Source organism: Bufo bufo, chromosome 3 (genome assembly GCF_905171765.1).
Source record: "Bufo bufo chromosome 3, aBufBuf1.1, whole genome shotgun sequence".
Lineage (NCBI taxonomy): Eukaryota > Metazoa > Chordata > Amphibia > Anura > Bufonidae > Bufo > Bufo bufo.
In genome coordinates this window covers 472,729,886-472,752,633 of record NC_053391.1, presented here as the reverse complement: position 1 = coordinate 472,752,633, position 22,748 = coordinate 472,729,886, and the positions used below count along the sequence as shown (strand labels likewise).

The 22,748-nt window shown below is 43.5% G+C and overlaps 1 long non-coding RNA gene across 1 annotated transcript; it reads left to right on the top strand.

Moving 5' to 3' along the window:
- The first annotated feature begins 4,417 nt into the window (after positions 1 to 4,417).
- LOC120994869 lies at positions 4,418 to 12,422 on the top strand. Its single transcript, XR_005777487.1, has 3 exons — positions 4,418 to 4,546; positions 4,779 to 4,781; positions 12,412 to 12,422. It is a non-coding gene; the product is annotated as an uncharacterized LOC120994869 (long non-coding RNA).
- The last annotated feature ends 10,326 nt before the right edge of the window (positions 12,423 to 22,748 follow it).

Sequence of the window (22,748 nt, the reverse complement as noted above, 5' to 3'; positions counted from 1 at the left end):
TTAGTTTTGAGGAAAATGTAACATGACAATGGCATTAATTAAATCCTGGGTAGAAACATAATTGTATGGATTTTATATGACATTTCTATCTTCTCAATGAAATTGTAAGTTCATTAATGTAGAGCTTGGCTGCTAAATATTGCAACGGTAATTATCCTTTGTAAAAGACTGATTTAAAGGGGATGTCAGAGATTTTCATACTAAAGGCGTTTCCTCAGGATCACAGAACACACAGTATTAGAACATAGCATTTAATGAGTAATATTTAAAACCAAATGTTGGATTGGAAGGAGTCCTGCAAAATGTCAACCAACATGATGGGGTAAATCAATCAAAAGTAGGTTTACAGGTAGGAAAGGAACAAGATAAGGAAAATATCAGGATACTTGTAACAATGTGGCCATCTGCAGGGATGGACTAGCCCTCCTCATGGCAGCTGTCAAGGCACATAATGGTCTGATGTTCTCAGCATTAATTAATGCTAGGAGCATCAGGTACATATGCACCTGGCCAGCGGCCCCAGATCCCCTCCTGAAATCTGCTCTAGCACCTTCCTCAGTACGGTGATACGGCAGTATTTTATGCCGCACTGTGATATTTGGTTTTGTTGGGGTGGTATTTTCTGCTGCACTACTGTGTTGCTGGCTGGTCAAAACTACGTCTGTTTTCCCTGTGTTTCCCCATATCCTGCCAGTTTGGACTCACATACAACATGACACATGAGGCCCCTTTTAGTTTTCTTTTCCAGGGCGACTTTAAGTTCCCAGTATGCCACTGGCCACCTGACCCTACAACCCTAACTTTGTGATGCACATCTTGCCTCACAGAGATATTTATCAATATTTGTCTTTTGTCAAACTATGTAACTACATAATGTTTTCCAGTAATGGAAAACGGGATTGTAATTAATGTATTATAAAGCCAAATTTAAAGACGTTATCCCAGGATGAATGTAAAAAAAATAAAATCAGACATAATATAGAACATGATAATACAAACAAAGTTAGAACCAGCCTTGTACTCACATTGATTAAGAGATTTCCCCATCCAGTGCTCAAATTGCTCTGCTAGTTTCTCTTCAGGCTGGCAGCTCCGGGTGGCATATCATTTCTCAGGGTGCATGTCCTTTCTGCTGCAGTTCTCTCCTTATAAGGCCCCTTGCAGACGAGCATGAGCGAATTAGGTCCGGATGTGTTGCGAATGCGTTCAGTGAAAAATGCGTGATTTTGTAAACAAAGTCATTTAGTTTTGTCTGCGATCGCATTCACGGCCCAAGTCTCAGTGATGTAAAATATATATATGCCAAATTTCAAGAAGATTGGATAATATTTAGAGGTTGCACACTTTGATCAGTTTTGTAAAAGTAGGCAAAAAATTAGATTTTTCAATGTTAATTACTCTTATTGGGAAAACTAGAAATCACAAACTTAAAGTAATATTAAAACTAGGCACTAAGATTAATATGCAGTATGATAGGCAAAACACGTGTTATATTAATCAACTTTGAACGATGCAATCCCTTCTTTTGTTAGCTTGGTGACGACTTTTCTGTGATGCTCGACTACCCTTAACAAGAATTGTTTTTGTTGTTCATCCCTGACCGATTCGCTAAACTTTTTTATCAGAGCAATTCCTCTTTCTGCGGTATCATTGACCGCCTTAAGGGCGTTCACATGGCTTCTTAGATAATCCCTGCAGTATTCTCTCACGTCGTGATCCCAAACAATTCAAAGAACATCTTTGTTTTATTAGTAACAAAATGGCTCAGGTCTTTATCTTCAAAAACTAGGTTTTTACCCTCTAATCGTTTCATTTCCTTTTTCTTTGCAGGTTTGGTTTCAAAAATTTTTGTCATGTTTTCCTTAACAGCCTGAGTAATACGTTCGTCCAAAAAAGCCAATCCTACGTTTGTTTCTGACAGATACCAAAGGTGTCTCTTAACAACTGTGAGAGCACTTTTTTTGACGTCTGCATCTAGGTAAGTGCTCAGAAGCTGTAGCATATCCAAATCATTCTTTGGAGCCCATTGACTTACAATTGCCTCGTGTAAAAAGCTATGATATAAGCTAACATATATGAGGCTGACAAAATGTGCAACCCGTTTCATTCCTTTCAATTCTCGTTGAGGAATATTCAACTGTTTAGTGAAGAGAACAATTTTTAGTGCATATATTGCCTTTGCCATCCATCTTGCTTGATGCAGAGCCCCTTAGATTCTGAAACTGAAGTATTTTTTAGACCAACCTCTTAGGTACAGGAGTAAGAGTAGTAATAAAAGTGATCAATGTGTGCAACCCCTAAATATTATCCAATCTTTTTGAAATTTGGCATATATATCTTCTATATAACTGAGACTCGGGGCGTAAGCAAAGTCATGTAAAAATCACATCTTTCGAAAAATGAAACACCCTAACGCGCGTGATAACAAAACTGAAGGTATACAAACAACTTTTTTTTTTTCGCGCAGTTCCATTCACTTTTATGGGGCCAACGTTGAGTGAAAATCGCTGAATATAGAACATGCTGCAATTTTCACACAACGCACAAGTGACGCGTGAAAACCAATGCACATGTACAGAGCCCTATTGAAATGAATGGGTCCGGATTCCATGCAGGCGCAATGCTTTGGCATCACGCATTGCACCCACGTGGAATACTCGCTCGTGTGGAAGGGGCCTAACTGTCGAAGAAGTAGATGTGGCTGATGGCAGTTGAAGGAGAGAACTGACCATATGCAGCCACCTCAGTAAGTATGAGCGTATGTAGAAGAAAAGCAACCTGTATGCAGCTCTTCCTCTTTAAAACACATGGATTTTATTGCCAAATAAAATTGTAAAAATAAAAGGCTTTAACTAGAGATGAGACAATCGAAGTTGACGAAGTGGAATTCAATACGAATTTCAGGAATTATTCTATTTGCACCGAATCCGAATTTCCTCAAGCTTCGTGGTAAAGAATCGCATTGTTTCCTAAAATGGCTGCTGCACGTTAGGACAAAGAGCAAGGAACTCTGGGAATGAGAGATCACCCACAATGCCATGCATGCAGCCAATCAGCAGCCAGCTCTGTGATGTCACAGCCCTATAAGTAGCCTCGGCCATCTTGGATTCAGCCATTTTCCAGTGTACTTAGTGCAGGGAGAGACGTTAGCAGGCTCTAGAGACAGTGCTAGGAAAGACTTAAAAACTTATATTTTGCTAAATAGAAGTTCAGGGAAAGAGCATTAGAAGTGTAGGGAAAGAATAAGGAGGAATTATTACACAGTATTGAAGCAGAACAGGGTTCAGTAGGGGGGTTTACAGCCTGGGTAATGGGAACAATCCTATTACACCTTGCTGCACTGACTGTGGATCCAAATTGCCATTATACTGCTGTTCATTTCAGGTTTGCAATATCTCTGTAATTCCAGCAAACAGTTCTTGATATTGGAGTCTTAATAGCCGTTGTGTGTTTAAGTGATAAAATTACAGCCCTTTTTGGCGTGTATTAGTGGCAAAAAAAATAACTGCGGCCATGAACGGCAAATAATATATGTTCTAAAGCATTTTTTTGGTGTGTATTAGTGGCAAAAAATAAAAAGGTCTTCTTAGCTGTTGTGTGGTGAAGTGAGAATTTTTTGGCGTGTATTAATTTCTTTTTTATTTACTTATTTGATCTAACAGTATGTCAGACAAAGAAGTGCCAGGCCCTGCATAGGGGAGGGGCACAGGCCTAAATGTTTCTGGCACAGGCACAGGTCGCAGCAGAGTAAGGGGACGTGGCAGCAGGGGTCACTTCAAGAGGCCTGAGCTCCCAGTGTCAGCTAGCGGTCTTGTCTTGACCAGCAACCCAGTGGGACGTGGCAGCAGGGGTCACTTCAAGAGGCCTGAGCTCCCAGTGTCAGCTAGCGGTCTTGTCTTGACCAGCAACCCAGCGGTTCTTGAATGGTTAAATCGATCTTCGACTTCGTCGCAAGTGACATCAGACACTCACAGCCAAGAGTTGGTGGGTTTGTCAGACACAACCATTAGTTGGCATGGTCCGGGAACAGGCCCTGTGCCCTCACCTGTCCTCAACTTGCCTCTGTTCCTTCAGTCAGAGAAATACTATATCCTGTGGGCTCAGCTTCACTATACAGCGAGGACGAGCTACTAGAAGACAGCCAGCAGCTACTGGCCAGCCAGCATGTGAAGGAGACATCCGACGCTTCCTCCGGTAGGCAGGCAAGTAGTGATGAGGAGAGTGGTGTGGAAGCTAGTGTTGCAAGCGGTCAGGCTCCTGGCTCAGACAGTTGAGGAGGACATCAGTGATGTGCAGACAGTACTCGATGATGATGTAGCCGATCGCAATTGGGAGCCAGGTGACGAAGGGGCTTCATCATCATCAGGAGAAGAGGGTGGCAGCTTGCGTATGAGGCAGCGGCGGAGCCAGGAAATCACTAGTGTGGCCGGGAGTCAGCAGGGTGGCAGCAGTGGGAGGTCGGGAGACAAACATGCCAGGGGTAGACCACACACTTCTCAGGAGCCTACCGGCCCAGAAAGTAGTGGTGAAGGAGTTCACGGAGGCAGTGACGGTGTGGCAGTTTTTTATTAAGCCACCGGGCGAGGTGAACATGGCCATTTGTCAAATCTGTGGGCAGAAGATAAAGCGTGGCCAGGGTGCCAATGTTGGCACCATGGCCCTTAATCAACATATGCAGCGTCACCATAAAGTGGCCTGGGATAACCGTGGCTCCGATGTGTTGGTCCAGCCTGCCGCAGCAACCGCTACATCCCCCTGTGGCATACACCCAATTTCAGGCAGTCAAGGCTCCACCACCTCAGCCGAAGTAAGCTGTCTGATCTTCCCATCATCTGCTGGTCCTTATGCTCCTGCTCCTCCTCCTCCTCCTAGTCAGTCATTCTATCAGCAATTGATCACCGAGAAATTGCCAAGAGACAACAGTATGTGTGCACTTATCCAATGGCGCAGTAGCTGAACGTGCACCTGGCCAAGTTGCTGATACTGCAGTACATCCCTTTCCAAGTGGTGGATTCTGCACCTTTCAGAGAACTGATGGCTTGTACCAAGCCGTATGTAGAACAGAAGGTGGGCCAGTCCTTGAGCCTCTTGGTTTCTGCCAAAGTGCACGGCAGCGCCGACATGTGGAGCTGTAACAACGATCAAGGACAATATATGTCCTTTGCTTTACGGCCCACTGGGTAAATATGGTTCCTGTCCAGCCAAACCAGCAACTTGGCCAAGTGATGCCGCTTCCGCCTCCACGTTGTCACGCCGCTGGTCCTGCGACAATGTCCGCCTCTGCCTCCTCATCCTCCACCTTGTCCTCAGCCTCAACTGCATGGACAATTTACAGTGCCCCACCAGCATACCACATATGCAGGGCACGGCGGTGTCACGCTGTTCTGCACCTAGTTTTCCTGGGCAAACTGAGTCACACAGGGGAGGAACTGCTCCGAGTCCTTTATCAAGAAATCGAATCCTGGCTTTCTCCGAGACAACTCAAAATCGGAAACCATGGTGACCGACAATGGGAAGAACATGATGTCGGCGCTGCGTCAAGAAGGGCTAAGCCATGCGCCCTGCATGGCACATGTGTTCAAGCGTTTCCTGAAGTCTTCCACCCATCTGCAAGACATCCTAAAAATGGCCAGTAAACTTTGCATGCACTTCAGCCACTTGTACACTGCCAAGCACACCCTCCTTGAGCTAAAGCGGCAGTACAGCCTCCCCAAACATAGGCTGATATGCAACATTTCCACTCGTTGGAATTCCATCCTCCAAATTTTGGACCGACTATACGTACAGAGAAAGGCCATAAACGATTTCTTGAGGATCCAAGCGGACAGAGGTTCTCCCCTGTGTAAATTCAATATTAGCCAGTGGCAGCTCATGCTTAACACCTGCCGTTTGCTTGTGCCCTTTGAGGAGGCCACTTTATTTGTCAGTCGCCAGGACTACAGAATGAACAATGTCATTCCACTGATTCATATCCTGGAAAGGATGCTAGTAAATCTGTCTGGTCAGGGGACTGGAGACGTGGCGCCTACATCTCTCGGCCACATGAGCCCTGTGGAGGCTGAACTGGAGGAGGAGGAGGAGGACATTGGAGCACAAGCAATGTGTAGCAAAATGGGTGTTTTTTCTTCACATGTGAAAGGCGAGGAGGAGCAGGAGCAGCCGGAGGAGCAAGAAAGAGATAAGGAAGATGAGGTCGATGACCCAGGCACACCATGGCAGTATGCAGTGGAGATGGTGGCAGAGAGTCCCTCCGAGTCACTTGCGCAAATGGCCCGATGCATGCTCGCTTGTGTTGTGATAGCCGAATTGTCACCATTCGCCAGAGGGATGACGACTGGCTCTCCACCATGTTAGACCCTTGCTACAAGTCCAAAATGGGGGCCTTTTTTACACCCATTAAGAGGGAGGACAAACTGAACTATTATAGAGACATCCTTTGTAGTCAGTTGGTCGCTGCCTATCTGCGCCATCGTCCATCGTCTTGCTGGGCCCTCTGCACTCATGTTCCACTGCCATGGCTGCTGGGGTGGGGGGGGGGGAAGGTGACAGGAGCAGTACCAGCTTTAGCAGCCTGAGACTAGAGTCGCTGATGAGCAGCTTTCTTTACCCGCATAGTGAAGAAACTACTCACCAGCAGCTAGACATAGAGCAGAACCCTAACCAGCAGGTGGTGGCATACTTGGGAATAACATTGTTGCATCCACAACTACTCCGGTGTCTAAGTTCCTGCATAATTTTGTGTGATCTGCTGTTCACGGTTACTCTGACCCCCAAATGTGATTCTCCACATTGTAGAGCCCTCCAGGCTCAGTCTTCATGTCCTGTCCTTTTTTGCTCTTACCTGTATTTGATTATGTCATTTGAATTGAATAAAATGAGATTTTTTTATTGTGATACATCCTTGCTCTTTTTTTGTATACTTGGAAAGCACCCTGCCACCCCACATTGACGATCCGCTGGACTACTGGGCAGCTAAACTAGATTTGTGTATATATATATCGTGGCTCACCCGTATCTGTTACTGTGGTTAAGGTGCTCTGCTTTTTGGATGATTCACCTATTCATCCCGCATAAAGAGATATATAAATTATAAATAAAAACAGGCACTCACCAGCTGGCAGGTCTATATATAGTAGCTTTATATAATCATATAAAATTGACATAAAATTTACAAAATGTTCACATAAAATATTAACATAAGAAACACTGAGGATATGGTTATGTGTCTTCCTTATTTTGACTCGCTAAATGAATAGTAGGCTCTAGGTCAATTCCTATAAGTGCATATAGTGCCAAGATATACAAATAATAGCAATAATGTTCTGTGTGATAAGTCCAGAGTAGAATATCAAGGATGGATATCCTACAATAAAGTGAGAAAATCCTGTGAAAAATAAAATATAATATATAATATATAAAAATATCCTGTAAAAGGTGACAAACAATGGTGGTTGGTGTTTCGGTGAGATCTTATAAAGACCTAGTAGCAATTCCTCAGATAAGGTATTGATGTTGTTTCTATTCAGTAGCAATTCCTCTATGCGCCGGAAGATAAAGGTTTAGGTAAAGAGTGGTCGGGTTTTGGAACTGGGGCGTCCCCCTAGTTCTTCAAACCCTCTTACCTTAACCTTAGTTGTGACTGTCCTCTTTGGGGGTGCCACTCTCATAGGCGCTGGGACTCTTGGTTCTCCCGGGTTGACACAGGATCCAACAATGCAGGAGTTACCTCTCACCGGTCTCGGCGTTCCACGAGGTTACTTCCTTGCGTGTCACCAGTCAGGAAGTGATTTCCAAAGTTCGCGTAGTCTCGCGATGGCTTGATCCAGCTAAGTTTGCACTGGAATATTGATACAAGCTGTATGGTAATCTTCCGACAATTATTGCAATCGGATTCGGATGGGTAATTGTTACTCGCAGGAACCAGCCAGACGCGTTTCGAGGGTCCTCCCTCTTCCTCAGTGGCTATAGTGCGAGTATTACCCTTCTTCCTTATATACTGTGGTTCTCTGAAGTACCACCCAAATCCGACATCCATTTCACCTGTTCTAATTAGACTATAAGTTGTATCCTCAGTGTGTAATACTACCTAAGTGTATATATATAGACTGCTTATCTATAGTGATTTTAATAATCTTTATTTCTAAAATACAACTTAAAAACATATGTAAAAATATAAATAGATAAAATATATAAGCTATAATTTAGAGATCCTCCAATTTAGAGATTTTTCCTTACTTTCTGGATTGGGGATATAGTCAGTTGGATTTTTTTCTCCATAGGTGTTTACCAATATATGGGAACCGTAGTATAGGCACCAAAATATCTGAAAAACCTGAAGAAATTCATAAATCGCAGAAAATACCAAAAAATACAAAAAACGCATCGAAAACGCATCGCATATCCTAAAAACCGCATATGCGTTTTCAGTGCGTTTTATATGGGAATCTCCTCCCACATCCATCTCCATGATTCCCCATCTATTGTAACACTTCCTCCCTATCAAAAACATCATTAGTTGTATATTGAATATTCATTATTAAACAACAAATATTGATGGTATGTTTTCTTATTAATGGTCAACATATATAATCTTCAGTGGTTCAAACCTAATTTTCAAATTAATTTTTCATTTTTTCCTTTTTCATTTGAAGTGGGGGGAGGGGGGCCCACCTCCGAGGGGAGATCCCGGTGCTACAATATAGCCAGCCTCAGGATGTCCCATCGGAGGGAGGCACCCCTCCCTTATGTCTATAGGAAACCAAATATCTCGAAATCTGAGTTTAATCCTCGTGGAAGGAGAGTTTGGAAGTCGAAAATTCGCCTAGATTCCTGTCTCGACATCCTAGCGATATGGTCTCCGCCTCGCCAGTGTACATCCACCTTTTCAAAGGCCATGAAGACCATACCCTTTGGGTCTTTATTGTGACATTGTTTGTAGTGTAGTGACAGGGAGTGCTTTTCATAACCATTTTTTATATTAGTGACATGTTCTGCCAGTCTTTTTTTCAATGTGCGTTTAGTTCTCCCAATATATTGTTTCTTACACTGGCATTCTATCATATACAAGATATTCTTTGAGCTACAGGTCAAAAATTCTTTAATTTTCCACGTAAAGGAGTTTACCCGTGATTGGATTTCAATCGTCTTCTTAGGGAATGATGTGAGTTTGCAGATTCCACAACTCCCACATCTATAGAAGCCACTCAAATTCAGCCAACCTTGAATAGATGATTTATTCTCTTTGGTTTTATTTTTGACTGATGGTGCTACCTTTAGGGATAAGTTTTGAGCTCTAGTGTATGTAATTTGAGGGCCATTACCAATCAAAGGGCCTATTAATTTATCATTCAATAGATGGTGCCAGTGCTTCCTCACTATTCCCTCTATTTGTTTGTGTTGTTTATTAAAGGGTAATATGATTCTGAACTGATCTCCTTCTTTATCTTCTTTTGTATTTTCTAAAAAGAAGGTATTTCTGTCTGTGTTTTGTACCTTAATCAGTGCTTTGTCCAATATATTATTGGGATATTGCTTATCTAAAAAACGCTTTATCAACATTTGGGCCTCCCTATCAAAATCTGCTTCATCAGTACAATTTCTTTTTATCCTCCTGAATTGTCCCGTTGGGACTTCAAGCAACCATCTAGGTAGATGGCAGCTTGAAAAAAGGATGTAACTGTTACGGGACACCTCTTTCTGTAATGTGCTGCAAAACAGTTGGTTATCTTGCACCCTGATTGACAAATCTAGGAATTCTATTTTTTCTTCACTCAGATTTACCGAAAAGCTGAGGCCATAGATATTATTATTCATTCTTTCAAGAAATCGATCCAGATCCTCTCTCGTACCTCTCCAGACAAATAAGATGTCATCGATGAACCTATACCAGAGTACCAGGTCTGCCCCTACCATTTGCCGGATCTGCTCCTCTTCCCATTGCGCCATGAATAAATTAGCATAACTAGGGGCAAACCTGGTACCCATGGCAGTTCCCCTAGTCTGAAGATAATAATCCTGATTGTAAGCAAAATAGTTGTGGGTCAAAATAAATTTCACCCCCTCTGCTAAAAAATCTATCTGCTTCTCCACGAGATCACTGTGAGTATTCAGTTGGTTTCTTAATGCTTTGATTCCCTGATCATGATTTATGACCGTATATAGAGAACTTACATCTAAAGTCCCCAATATCCAACTTGTCTCATATTTGAGGCCCTCCACTATTTGTATGACTTGCGTCGTGTCTCTGATGTATGCAAAGTTCTTTTTTACACTTGGTTGTAAGAGTTTGTCTATGTACTCTGACAAATTTGAAGTTAAAGATCCTATGCCAGAGATGATTGGTCTCCCTGGAGGGTTCATTTGGTCTTTATGCACTTTCGGGAGACAGTAAAATACTGGCATTCTATGCTGGGTCTTGGTGATGTATTTGAATTCATGATCATTTAGAATACCCCTTTCCCAACCATCTCTGGCATAGTCTATCAATATGTTGACCATTAATAAGAAAACATACCATCAATATTTGTTGTTTAATAATGAATATTCAATATACAACTAATGATGTTTTTGATAGGGAGGAAGTGTTACAATAGATGGGGAATCATGGAGATGGATGTGGGAGGAGATTCCCATATAAAACGCACTGAAAACGCATATGCGGTTTTTAGGATATGCGATGCGTTTTCGATGCGTTTTTTGTATTTTTTGGTATTTTTTGGTATTTTCTGCGATTTATGAATTTCTTCAGGTTTTTCAGATATTTTGGTGCCTATACTACGGTTCCCATATATTGGTAAACACCTATGGAGAAAAAAATCCAACTGACTATATCCCCAATCCAGAAAGTAAGGAAAAATCTCTAAATTGGAGGATCTCTAAATTATAGCTTATATATTTTATCTATTTATATTTTTACATATGTTTTTAAGTTGTATTTTAGAAATAAAGATTATTAAAATCACTATAGATAAGCAGTCTATATATATACACTTAGGTAGTATTACACACTGAGGATACAACTTATAGTCTAATTAGAACAGGTGAAATGGATGTCGGATTTGGGTGGTACTTCAGAGAACCACAGTATATAAGGAAGAAGGGTAATACTCGCACTATAGCCACTGAGGAAGAGGGAGGACCCTCGAAACGCGTCTGGCTGGTTCCTGCGAGTAACAATTACCCATCCGAATCCGATTGCAATAATTGTCGGAAGATTACCATACAGCTTGTATCAATATTCCAGTGCAAACTTAGCTGGATCAAGCCATCGCGAGACTACGCGAACTTTGGAAATCACTTCCTGACTGGTGACACGCAAGGAAGTAACCTCGTGGAACGCCGAGACCGGCGAGAGGTAACTCCTGCATTGTTGGATCCTGTGTCAACCCGGGAGAACCAAGAGTCCCAGCGCCTATGAGAGTGGCACCCCCAAAGAGGACAGTCACAACTAAGGTTAAGGTAAGAGGGTTTGAAGAACTAGGGGGACGCCCCAGTTCCAAAACCCGACCACTCTTTACCTAAACCTTTATCTTCCGGCGCATAGAGGAATTGCTACTGAATAGAAACAACATCAATACCTTATCTGAGGAATTGCTACTAGGTCTTTATAAGATCTCACCGAAACACCAACCACCATTGTTTGTCACCTTTTACAGGATATTTTTATATATTATATATTATATTTTATTTTTCACAGGATTTTCTCACTTTATTGTAGGATATCCATCCTTGATATTCTACTCTGGACTTATCACACAGAACATTATTGCTATTATTTGTATATCTTGGCACTATATGCACTTATAGGAATTGACCTAGAGCCTACTATTCATTTAGCGAGTCAAAATAAGGAAGACACATAACCATATCCTCAGTGTTTCTTATGTTAATATTTTATGTGAACATTTTATTGTAAATTTTATGTCAATTTTATATGATTATATAAAGCTACTATATATAGACCTGCCAGCTGGTGAGTGCCTGTTTTTATTTATAATTTATAAACTAGATTTGTGGCCGCAACTGGCCAAGTTTGCCCGGGAAAAGCTGTCCGCCCCGGCCAGTAGTGTGGCATTAGAGCGGGTGTTTAGTACGGTAGGGGCCATAGTTACCCCAAGGAGAACTCGCCTGTCCACCCAAAATGTGGAGAGACTGACCTTTGTCAAGATGAATCAGGCGTGGATCAGACAGGATTTCCACCCATCAATGCCCGATGCATCAGATTAAATCAATCATGCTGCCTCACCCAAATCTTGACAAAAGCGACCAGTTTCTTCTGGCTACCTGCCTCAGCTACTATTCTTATGCTGCTACCTGCCTGATGCCACACATCTGATGCCAAGTGCTCCTTCTTACATCCACCATCGTCAGCGGGTACTGTTATTGCCACCCATCTCCCCACTCTGTCACCAGGTCACTCTGTGGTCTCCTCATGCTGCTGCTGCTGCTGCTACCTCTACACTATGTCACCTTGCTACTCTGTGGTCTCTTCATGTTGCTTCCACCTCTACACTATGTCACCTTGCCACTCTGTGGCCTCCTCATGCTGCTGCTACCTCAATACTATGTTACCTTGCCACTCTGTGGACTCCTCATGCTGCTGCTTCCATCTCCACACTGTGTCCTTGTGCCACTCTATGGCCTACTCATGCTGCTGCTGCTGCCACCTCACCACTATGTCATTGGGCCACTCTGTGGTCTCCTCATTCTGCTTACACCTCACCACTATGTCATTGGGCCATTCTGTGGACTTCTCAAGCTGTTCTCCCACCCTCCTCACTCCATGACTGGGCCACTATTTTGCCTTTTTGGCCTGGGTGACATCACCCTTTACTTGACCCTTCTGATCTGTCAGAAGGAAGGAAAAATGAGACTAACAACTGATCATTTCTGTGTAGCAGCTGTAAGGCCTGTATGGTCCCATCAGAATTGGCTTATGATTTGGTAGCCAAAAGCAGGAGTGGGTACCAAACACAGAAGACATGCAAATATTCCATTCAGGTGTCATATCTGTTTTGTATCCACTCTGGTGTGGGGTTTTTTGTGTTGTTTTTTTGGCATTTTCTTTTTTCACATTAGCAGTACTGATGGAATACTGACCAAATGCTGACAGAGGGAAGGCGGATGCTCAACAGACAGGATCCTATTTTGGGGGGGTTATTGTTCTGATGGATCAGAGAAAGGGCAAAATAATCAGTGACGTCAACACAAACTTACTGCTAACACCCTCTCCACTCTGTCGGGGGCCTCTACTTCTATAAGCGTTTAATAGAACATGTTCTGTAGACATCTATGTGGAATCAGCTGACCAGGGTGTAAAAGGAGTGTGCTTCTTCTTGACGCTAACATCAACCTGTAAGGCTAAGTTCATACATGAGTTATTTGGTCAGTTTTGACCCTGTAACCGCCCAAATAAGTGAAGTGTGCAGTGATTCTAAGAGCGACGCCTGTCATCTACATGTCATACTGACTCACAGTATTGTTTCACTACCACAGCAGACTCCCTATGCTTGTTACTGCAAGGCACAGTGTTCTACACCACTGTACAGACTCTCTGCAGCCAGGAAATAGCTGTTTTTAACATGATTTGCCGCAAACAAATTCGGATCAAATTGTTTTGGAAAATTCGGCGAACTGGCCAAATTGAATTTTTTTAAAATTCGCTCATCTTTAATAGTCAGTCATGAGTACAACATAGTCCCTATTCAGATAACCAAAAGGTGCCTCTTTATAACTTATATGATCACTATATCTGTAAAGGCCTCTTTACAGTGCTAGATTTTGCACATGATTGTCGGAAAGGATGAGTTCCTTTCCTAACAATCTCCTGTTCGTCAGTGAAAGAGGCTGCTGCAATCTTCTCCACAATATGAGGAGGAGGAATCTCTAAGGCCATCGCTCTTCCCCATACATAATCATTGTTTGCCAGCAGCAGTGGTTGCTTATATGGCATAATCTGCTGCTGGCAAATGGTGATTTAGTTGTCTGTAACAACAATCTTATTACCTGATGAACAAGCGTTGCTCTCGTTTATCAGGTAATCAGCGGCACCTTTATACCACCAGATAATCGCTAACTAGTATTCCTGCAAATGCTTATTAGTGATTATCTGGCCAATGCTCGGCCAGTGTAAAGGCCCTCATCTGGCAAAAAAGAGGTAGTTTGTGCTTCACCTGATTTAAATTGCCCTGACTACAGTTATAACCCAGCTGTTGTTGGTAGTTTTTTACTTGAAACTAAACAAAAATCCTGCAAGATGTAATAAATGATTATGCGGATGTCACAGAAAATGATGCACTAACACAATAGATGCAAACATTATATGGACTAAGTCCTTGATTAGGTGACACATATGGTTGTGTGTGTTCCTCCTCTCATCGGTTGCTGATGCACACGGAGGTAATTATGAGCACCAGACTATATGTGCAGGGTCTGCTCTCCTGAATGTAGATGCCCAATGGCATAGGTAGGTTTAGAGTAGGACCTGCCTGGCACAGATGTGTTTGGATTTAAATATATTGGCTGAGAGTCTTGGATTTTATGATATCAGCATAAGGGCTTAGTCTATATATATATATATATATATATATATATATATATAATGCTTGCATCTATTGTGCATTATTTTCCATAATTTTATAAATGTAGCCATGCACATCCACATATTTACTATCATATCGTGGAGGATGATCTTATTCTGTGATTTATTTTATTTTATTAGTCTTGAAGGAGTGGCAGTGGCACCTTCAGGTATGAATGCGCTTCTATCTTGGGAGTAGCATTCTTGTGTACTTTCATCCTGCCTATCCCACAGGCGACCTTGATTAAGGTGGTGCATACAGCTGTGCGGGCTCCTCCTCTCATTGGTTGCTTGATGCGCACAGAGGTAACTAGGAACAACAAACTATAAGTACAGGGTCTGCTCTCCTGAATATAGATACCCAACGGCATAGATAGGTTTAGAGTAGGACTTGTCTGACTGAGACCACCTTGGTGCTGGTAGGCGGGCACAGATGTGCTTTGATCAAAATATATTGACTTGGAGTCTGAGATTTTATCATATCAGAATGAGGGCTTAGTCCATATATAATGTTTGCATCTATCGTGTTATTTTCTGTGATTTATAGTCTTATATTTGTGTTAATGGCAATATCATGTGTTCATGTTGATATATATATATATATATATATATATATATATATACTGTATATATATTAGAGATGAGCAAATTGTTAAAATTTTTATTTGTGTTCAATTCTACCAAATTGGTTGACCAATTTGATTCAGGTTCAAATGAATTATACTCGCATGGAAAGTGCTCCAATTTGCCTGAAAATGTGTGTCTGACACTCTGAGGTCTTCCAGGACTCACAGTTTTTCTCTTGTCTTTCACTTTAATTATTTACTCTCTCTCTATCATTTGTATGCCATTCTATGCTGACAGCACATTTGATGTCCGGATGCACACAGCTGTCTTGCTCCCATTTGTACTGAACGTCCATGTCCGCAGCTTCAGTCACTTTTTATATTGGTTAATAGCCAGGCAATCACTGACAGATATGACGCATTCTTGGAAAACTTCAAACATAATCACTTTAATTAGAGCGATCTTCGGCTAGCTGCAAGTATGTAATCATTCAGCTTTACGACGCGCTGTATTGATTTCTTTTTGCATGAATCAGTAAATTCCACATAAACCCCCCTTTGTGTAACTTGTTGAAATCACTCAATGCAAATTATTTTTGCTGATTTTTTTTCCCATTAGAGATAAACTTAAATTAAGTGAAACCGAATAAAAGTTTGGCTTGAGATTAGATCTAAACGGATTCGTTTACATCTGAAATGTTGCGCTATTGCATAGTTCACCTAAACTGATTGGGAATGTAAGCAGAGCTCCAGTAAATTACAGTATGACTCGGCATAAACTACACAGTCATCCAAACACGGCCTTTGATGTGTGATTTGCCAGTTTCAAATTAGCAGCTCAAATTGGTGATTGCGCAGGTTTAAATGTTGTGACTGCGGTTTACCAGGGACATTTTCTTGTTTGCAGATGGGATAACTGAATCCATTTTGCAGGAACATGCTTAGGGTTTTCATATTCACATCGTGTTTGTTTCCTAACATGAACACCACTGGAATTTTCCGCAGATTTAGAACAGTTAAGCCCCTCTATATGGGAAAGACAAGCGTTTAAGTGCATGATTATAGTATACATCAAAATATAATCAGAAGCAGCACTAAAAAGGGGCCAGTGGTCCAATGATATGCATGGTAGCAGTATTTGTATGTGTGTGAATGTATGGGCGCTGGAAACTTTTATTCACTGAATACAATTTATTGCTTTCAGATCTATTTGTTTATCATATAGGGAATGATACGTTGTGCCAAATTAGTTCCAGGCTGCAATGCAAACACACAGTAGTTACAGAGGGTATAAGGTATGATGTATCAAGTTATTTTAACTTCAAAACTAAATGTCATGTATCTTGAATGGCTACATAGTGCTTATGAACTAAATCCCAAATCAGGAGTTCTGCAAACATAAATGTTTCTTTCATCAAGGTAGACCAAAAAGATCAGGACCAGACATGTTGGCCCAGATTCACTATAATTATACTACTTGCAAGGCATTGTTTGCACCAAAACTTTGCGGACTTTTGTCCGCCATGCTTGACATTACCTGATTTCAAACTAGAATGTGGATACAGCCAGCTTTTGAATTTATTTATCTAGAAATTCACAATTCTAGCAAAGAAAAGTTGCACAGATTAGACCAACTTAAAGTTGGTCAAAAGTTTTTGGTGGACAGAATTTTGCCATATTGGAACATATTTTTGGCACAGAGTAGAGATGAGATGATTGAATTGATTCATATGACCTTCAGTAGAGCCATGGTATCTATACAGTATCTTGCACTGATGAAGACCTTGTTGTAATAAATGGCTTTTCACTTAATTTGTATATTTGAGATATATATATTTATATATATATATATATACCGTATTTTTTCGCCCTATAAGACTTTTATAATGACAGCGGGGCCCGTGCAGTGACTGTATTCTACTACACAGGCCCCGCTCACTGTATATAATCGTATCTATAATTGTAAGCATTATTAATGTATAAAAATTTTGGGTAATCAGCGCCTGTATTACTTACAAGCGCTCGGTAGCAGAGAGGAGGGAGGAGGCAGGCCGGGAGGATGGGCGCTGGCAGCGTGAGTCACTACATCATGCGCCCAAGCCGCCTGCTTCATTCATAAAGTAGGCGGCGCAGGCGCGTGACGTAGTGACTCACGCTGCCAGCGCCCGTCCTCCCTGCCTGCCTCCTCCCTCCTCTCTGCTACTGAGCGCTTGTAAGTAATACAGGCGCTGATTACCCTGAATTTTTATATATTAACAATGCCTACAATTATAGATAAGATTATATACAGTGAGCGGGGTCCGTGTAGTAGAATACAGTCACTGCACGGGCCCCGCTGTCATTATAAAAGCAGATGCCGGCCCCCAGCCCCTCCTCCCTCTCAGCTGATACACCCGCCGCGCGGCATCGCGGCGCAGCGTATAATTGAAAATTCGGCAAAATGCAGCATTCGCCCCATAAGACGCACTACTATTTTTCCCCCACTTCCCCCACTCGTCTTATAGGGTGAAAAATACGGTATATATGTCACTTGTAAAATCAGATATTATTTATTTTATGCACTTATATAGCGCTGCTATATTCCGCAGCGCTTTACAGACATTAGCATCACACTGTCCCCAATGGGGCTCACAATCTAAGTTCCCTATCAGTATGTCTTTGGATTGTGGGAGGAAACCGGAGTACACGGAGTAAACCCACGCAAACGCGAGGAGAACATACAAACTTTATGCAGATGTCCTTGGTCAGATTTGGACCTAGGATCCCAGCGCTGCAAGGCAACAGTGCTAACCACTGAGCCACCGTGCTGCCCATATGTGAGTTTTGTGGGGTGAAAAAGTCAAAGGTCATGGCAATTGTGACATTTCCATGGCAACTGCGAAATTTTGTGATCCTCGCCACTTTCCACAGTTTAAGAACTAAAAGTGAGAATATACCTGAACTTTTACTATGTGCGACTTTTGCAAAAGTCGCTAAAAAGTCTCAGCCCATGCCAGGCAACCCCCCTTAAAGGTGTAAACCACATTGCACTCACTCCACATATATTATTAAGGTGCACCATTTCAGAAATTTGGTGCAGGCACACAAAGCAAAGACAAACTTAAAAGTGACACAAAAATGCAATGACCCCATAGTGCCTAATGGCACAATTTGCATGTCTCCCCCTACCATCTCAGGATTAATTTCCTTGCTGTGTGGATGTGTCTAGGAAGTGAACATTGACATGTAAATGCCTGCAATGGAATGACTGGAAAATGACAGAATCTTTGCTCCACCTTGATGGATGGATCACAAAGATAAAGTTAAAAGGAAATTCACATGACCAGCCTAAAGCAATAGAAGTGGAAGAAACTTGTATTCAGCACTCCTGCGATCATTTGGAATTTGAGATGCCCAAATTCAGCTGTCCAGTATGCACAGTTTTTTTTTTAAATATCGCCCACTTCATTACTAGGGTAAAAACGGCAAATTTTCTGCACACAGTTCCACAGGGGAAAATCCATAGCATTTATACCACGTAGGGCTCTACGCCAAGGGGCGTAATTTCTGCAGTGGAAATTCCACTATGCATTTGCTGCGTATCCACTCTGAATGTGGAAAATGCATTTGTTATTTGTGGATTTTAGTGTAGATTTGCCACGGATGTCACCGCATGTAAGGTCCCTCTAAACAAACACAATGAGGGAGATTTACTAAGCAAACTGTTCAAGAATTGACAATGTTAGGAGCTATTCTATATATAATAGACCTGCATTATATGCTTGTGTGCCATTAACAGAAGGCACAATACATTTCCAGCATACCATACATGTGAATGGGATCCACAGTGGAGCCCTCTCAGTGCCTCTTGTCCCATTATGAAAGCCTACGTTCATAGTTAGAGATGAGTGAATTTGTCAAAAATTTGGTTTGATCCGAATTTATTCGCACCAAGAAGAAGCGCACTCCGTTTACACCCTCGTCAGCAAATTCCACCTAGATGTCTACAGAACCTGTTCTATTAAACGCTTATACAAGTAGAGCCCCCCAACAGAGTGGAGAGGGTGTCAGCAGTAAGTTTGTGTTGACATCACTGATTATTTTGTCCTTCCTCTGATCCATCAGAACAATAACTCCCCAAAAACGGATCCTGTCTGTTGAGCATCTGCCTTCACTTAGTCAGCAATTGGTCAGTTATCCATCAGTATTGCTAATGCCAAAAAAACAGGCTGTGGATCCAAAACAGAGATGACATGTGAATGGAATATTTGCATGTCTTCTGTGTTTTGTACCCACTCCTGCTTTTGGCCACCAAATCACAAGCCAATTCTGCTACACAGAAAGGATCGGTTGTTAGTCTCATTTTTCTTTCCTTCTGACAGATCAGAAGAAGGGTCAAATAAATGATGATGTCAGCCAGGCCGAAATAGTGGCCCAGTCATGAAGTGGGGAGGGTAGGAACAGCATGAGAAGTCCACAGAGTGGCCCTATGACAAAGTGGTGAGGTGAAAGCAGCATGAGGAGACCACAGAGTCTGAAGGTGCCGGCAGCATCAGGAGGAGGCCACAGAGTGGCACAATGAGAGTGTGGAGGTGGCGGCAGCATCATGAGGCCACAGAGTGGCACAATGACAGTGTGGAGGTGGTGGCAGCAGCAGCAGCATCAGGAGGAGGCCACAGAGTGGCACAATGACAGTGTGGAGGTGGCAGCATTAGGAGACCACAGAGTGGCCCTATGACAAAGTGGTGAGGTGAAAGCAGCATGAGGAGACCACAGAGTCTGAAGGTGCCGGCAGCATCAGGAGGAGGCCACAGAGTGGCACAATGAGAGTGTGGAGGTGACAGCAGCATCAGGAGACCACAGAGTGACCCGGTGACAGAGTGTGCCAGCTGAAGATGGTGGATGAAAGAAGGAGCACTTGGCATCAGATTTGTGGTATCAAGCGGGTGGCAACATCAGAATAGTAGCTAAGGCAAGTAGCCAGAAGAAACCGGTCTCTTTTGTCAAAGTGTTGGTGTGGCACCATGGATGATCTAGTCTGATGAATAAGGCATTGGTGGGTGAAAAATCCTGGCTGATCCACACCTGATTCATCTTGACAAAAGGTCAGTCTCTCCACATTTCGGGTGGACAGGCGAGTTCTTCTTGTGGTAACTATGGCCCCCGCCGCACTAAATACCTGCTCTGATGCCACATTACTGGCCCGGCAGGGGAAAGTTGCGGCCACAAATCTAGTTTAGCTGCCCAGTATTCCAGCGGATCGTCAATGTGGGGTGGCAGGGTGCTGTCCAAGTATTCCACCACCTGCTGGTTCAGGTTCTGCTCTATGTCTAGCTGCTGGTGAGTAGTTTCTTCACTATGCGGGTGAAGAAAGCTGCTCATCAGCGACTCTAGACTTAGACTGCTGCTGATGGAGCTGGTACTGCTCCTGCCACCCCACCCCTCCCCAGCAGCCATGACAGTGGAATGTGAGCGCAGAGGGCCCCTCCTCGGTCAGACCTGCGAAAGGATGGACGATGGCGCAGATAGGCAGCGGCCAAATCACTACATAGAATGTCTCTATAGCAGTTCAGTTTGTCCTCCCTCTCAGCGGGTGTAAAAAAAAGGCCCCCATTTTGGGCCAGTAGTGAGGATGCAACAAGGTGGAGAGCCAGAAGTCATCCCTCTGCCGAATGGTGACAATTCTGTCACTACGCAAGCAAACTCTATCTACACTGCATACTGCTACAGTGTGTCTGGTTCCTCTGCTCATCTTCCTTATCACCCTGTAGCTCCTCTGGCTGCTCCTGCTCCTCCTCTCCTTTCACCTTTGTGTAAAAACCTCCCATTTCGCTACACATTGCTTGTGCTCCAATGTCCTCCTTCAGTTCAGCCCCGACAGGGCTTTTGTGGCCGTGAGTTTTAGGCGCCACATCTCCAGTCCCCTGACCAGCCAGATTTACCAACATCTGTTCCAGGACATGAAGCAGTGGAATGATGTTCACCCCGTAGTCCTGGCGACTGACAAACAAAGTGGCCTCCTCAAAGGGCCAGAGCAAACGGCAGGTGTCACGCATAAGCTGCCACTGGCTGACATCGAAGTTACACAGAGTAGTATTTCTGTCCGCTTGGATCATCAAGAAATCATTTATGGCCTTTCTCTGTTCTTATAGTCAGTCCAACATATGGAGGGTGGAATTCCAACTGGTGGAAGCATCGTATAACAGCCTATGTTGGGGGATGCCGTTCTGCTGCTGCAGCTCAAGGAGGGTGTGCTTTGTGGTGTACAAGTGGCTGAAGTGCTTGCAAAATTTCCTGGCCATTTTTAGGATGTTTTGCAGATGGGTGGAAGACTTCAGGAACCGCTTGACAACCAGATTGAACACGTGTACCATGCAGGGTGCATGGCTTAGCCCTCCTTGATGCAGCGCCGACACCATGTTCTTCCTGTTGTCGGTCATCATGGGTCCGATTTTGAGTTGTCTCAGAGAAAGCCAAAATTCGATTTCTTGATGACGGACACCGAGCAGTTCCTCCCCTGTGTGATTCCGTTCGCCCAGGCAAACGAAGTGCAGAACAGCGTGACACCGCTGTGCCCTGCACTTGTGGTATGCTGGAGGGGCACTGTGAAATGTCCCTGCAGTGGAGACTGAGGACACAGTGGAGGATGAGGAAGCAGAGGCGGACATTGTTGCAGGACCAACGGCGTGAGAACATGGAGGAAGCAGCGTCACCTGGCCAAGTTGCTGGTGTGGCTGTGCAGGAGCCACATTCACCCAGTGGGTCATAAAGGACATGTATTGTTCCTGACCGTAGTTACAGTCCCACACGTCGGTGCTGCCGTGCACTTTGGCAGACACCGAAAGGCTCAAGGACTGCCCACCTTCTGTTCTACATGTGTGTGCACGGCTGGTACTGCCATTTTGGCAAAGAAATGACGGCTTGGGACTCTCACCTTGGCTCTGCACAAGCCATCAGTTTTTTGAAAGGCGCAGAGTCCACCACTTGGAAAGGGAGGGACTACAGCACCAGCAACTTGGACAGGAGCACATTCAGCTTCTGCGCCGTTGGATGAGTGCACACATACAGTTGTCTCTTGGCAATCGCTTCAGTGATCGATTTGCTGACAGAATGACTGATGAGGAGTAGGAGGAGCAGGAGCATCAAGACCAGCAGATGATGGGAAGGAGAGATGGCTCCCTTTAGCTGAGGTGGTGGAGCCTTGACTGCCTGAAACTGGTTGCGTGCCACTAGGTGATGCAGCAGTTGCTGCGGCAGGCTGGACCACCACATAGGAGCCACAGTTATCCCAGGCCACTTTATGGTGACGCTGCATAGGTTGACAAAGGGCCGTGGTGCCAACATTGGCACCCTGGCCACGCTTCACCCTCTGCCCACAGATTCTACACATGGCCATGTTCACCTCCTCCGGCGGCTTAACAAAAAACTGCCACACTGCCGAGGAGGTGATTTTACCCCCAACACTACTTACTGACTAACTGCTACCACCGCTGCTTCCGTGAAACCATGCACCACTACTTTCTGGGCAGGTAGTCTCCTGTGAAGCAGGTGGTCTACCCTGGGCACGTTTGGCTACCGACCTCCCACTGCTGACACCCTACTGACTCCCAGCCACATTAGTGACT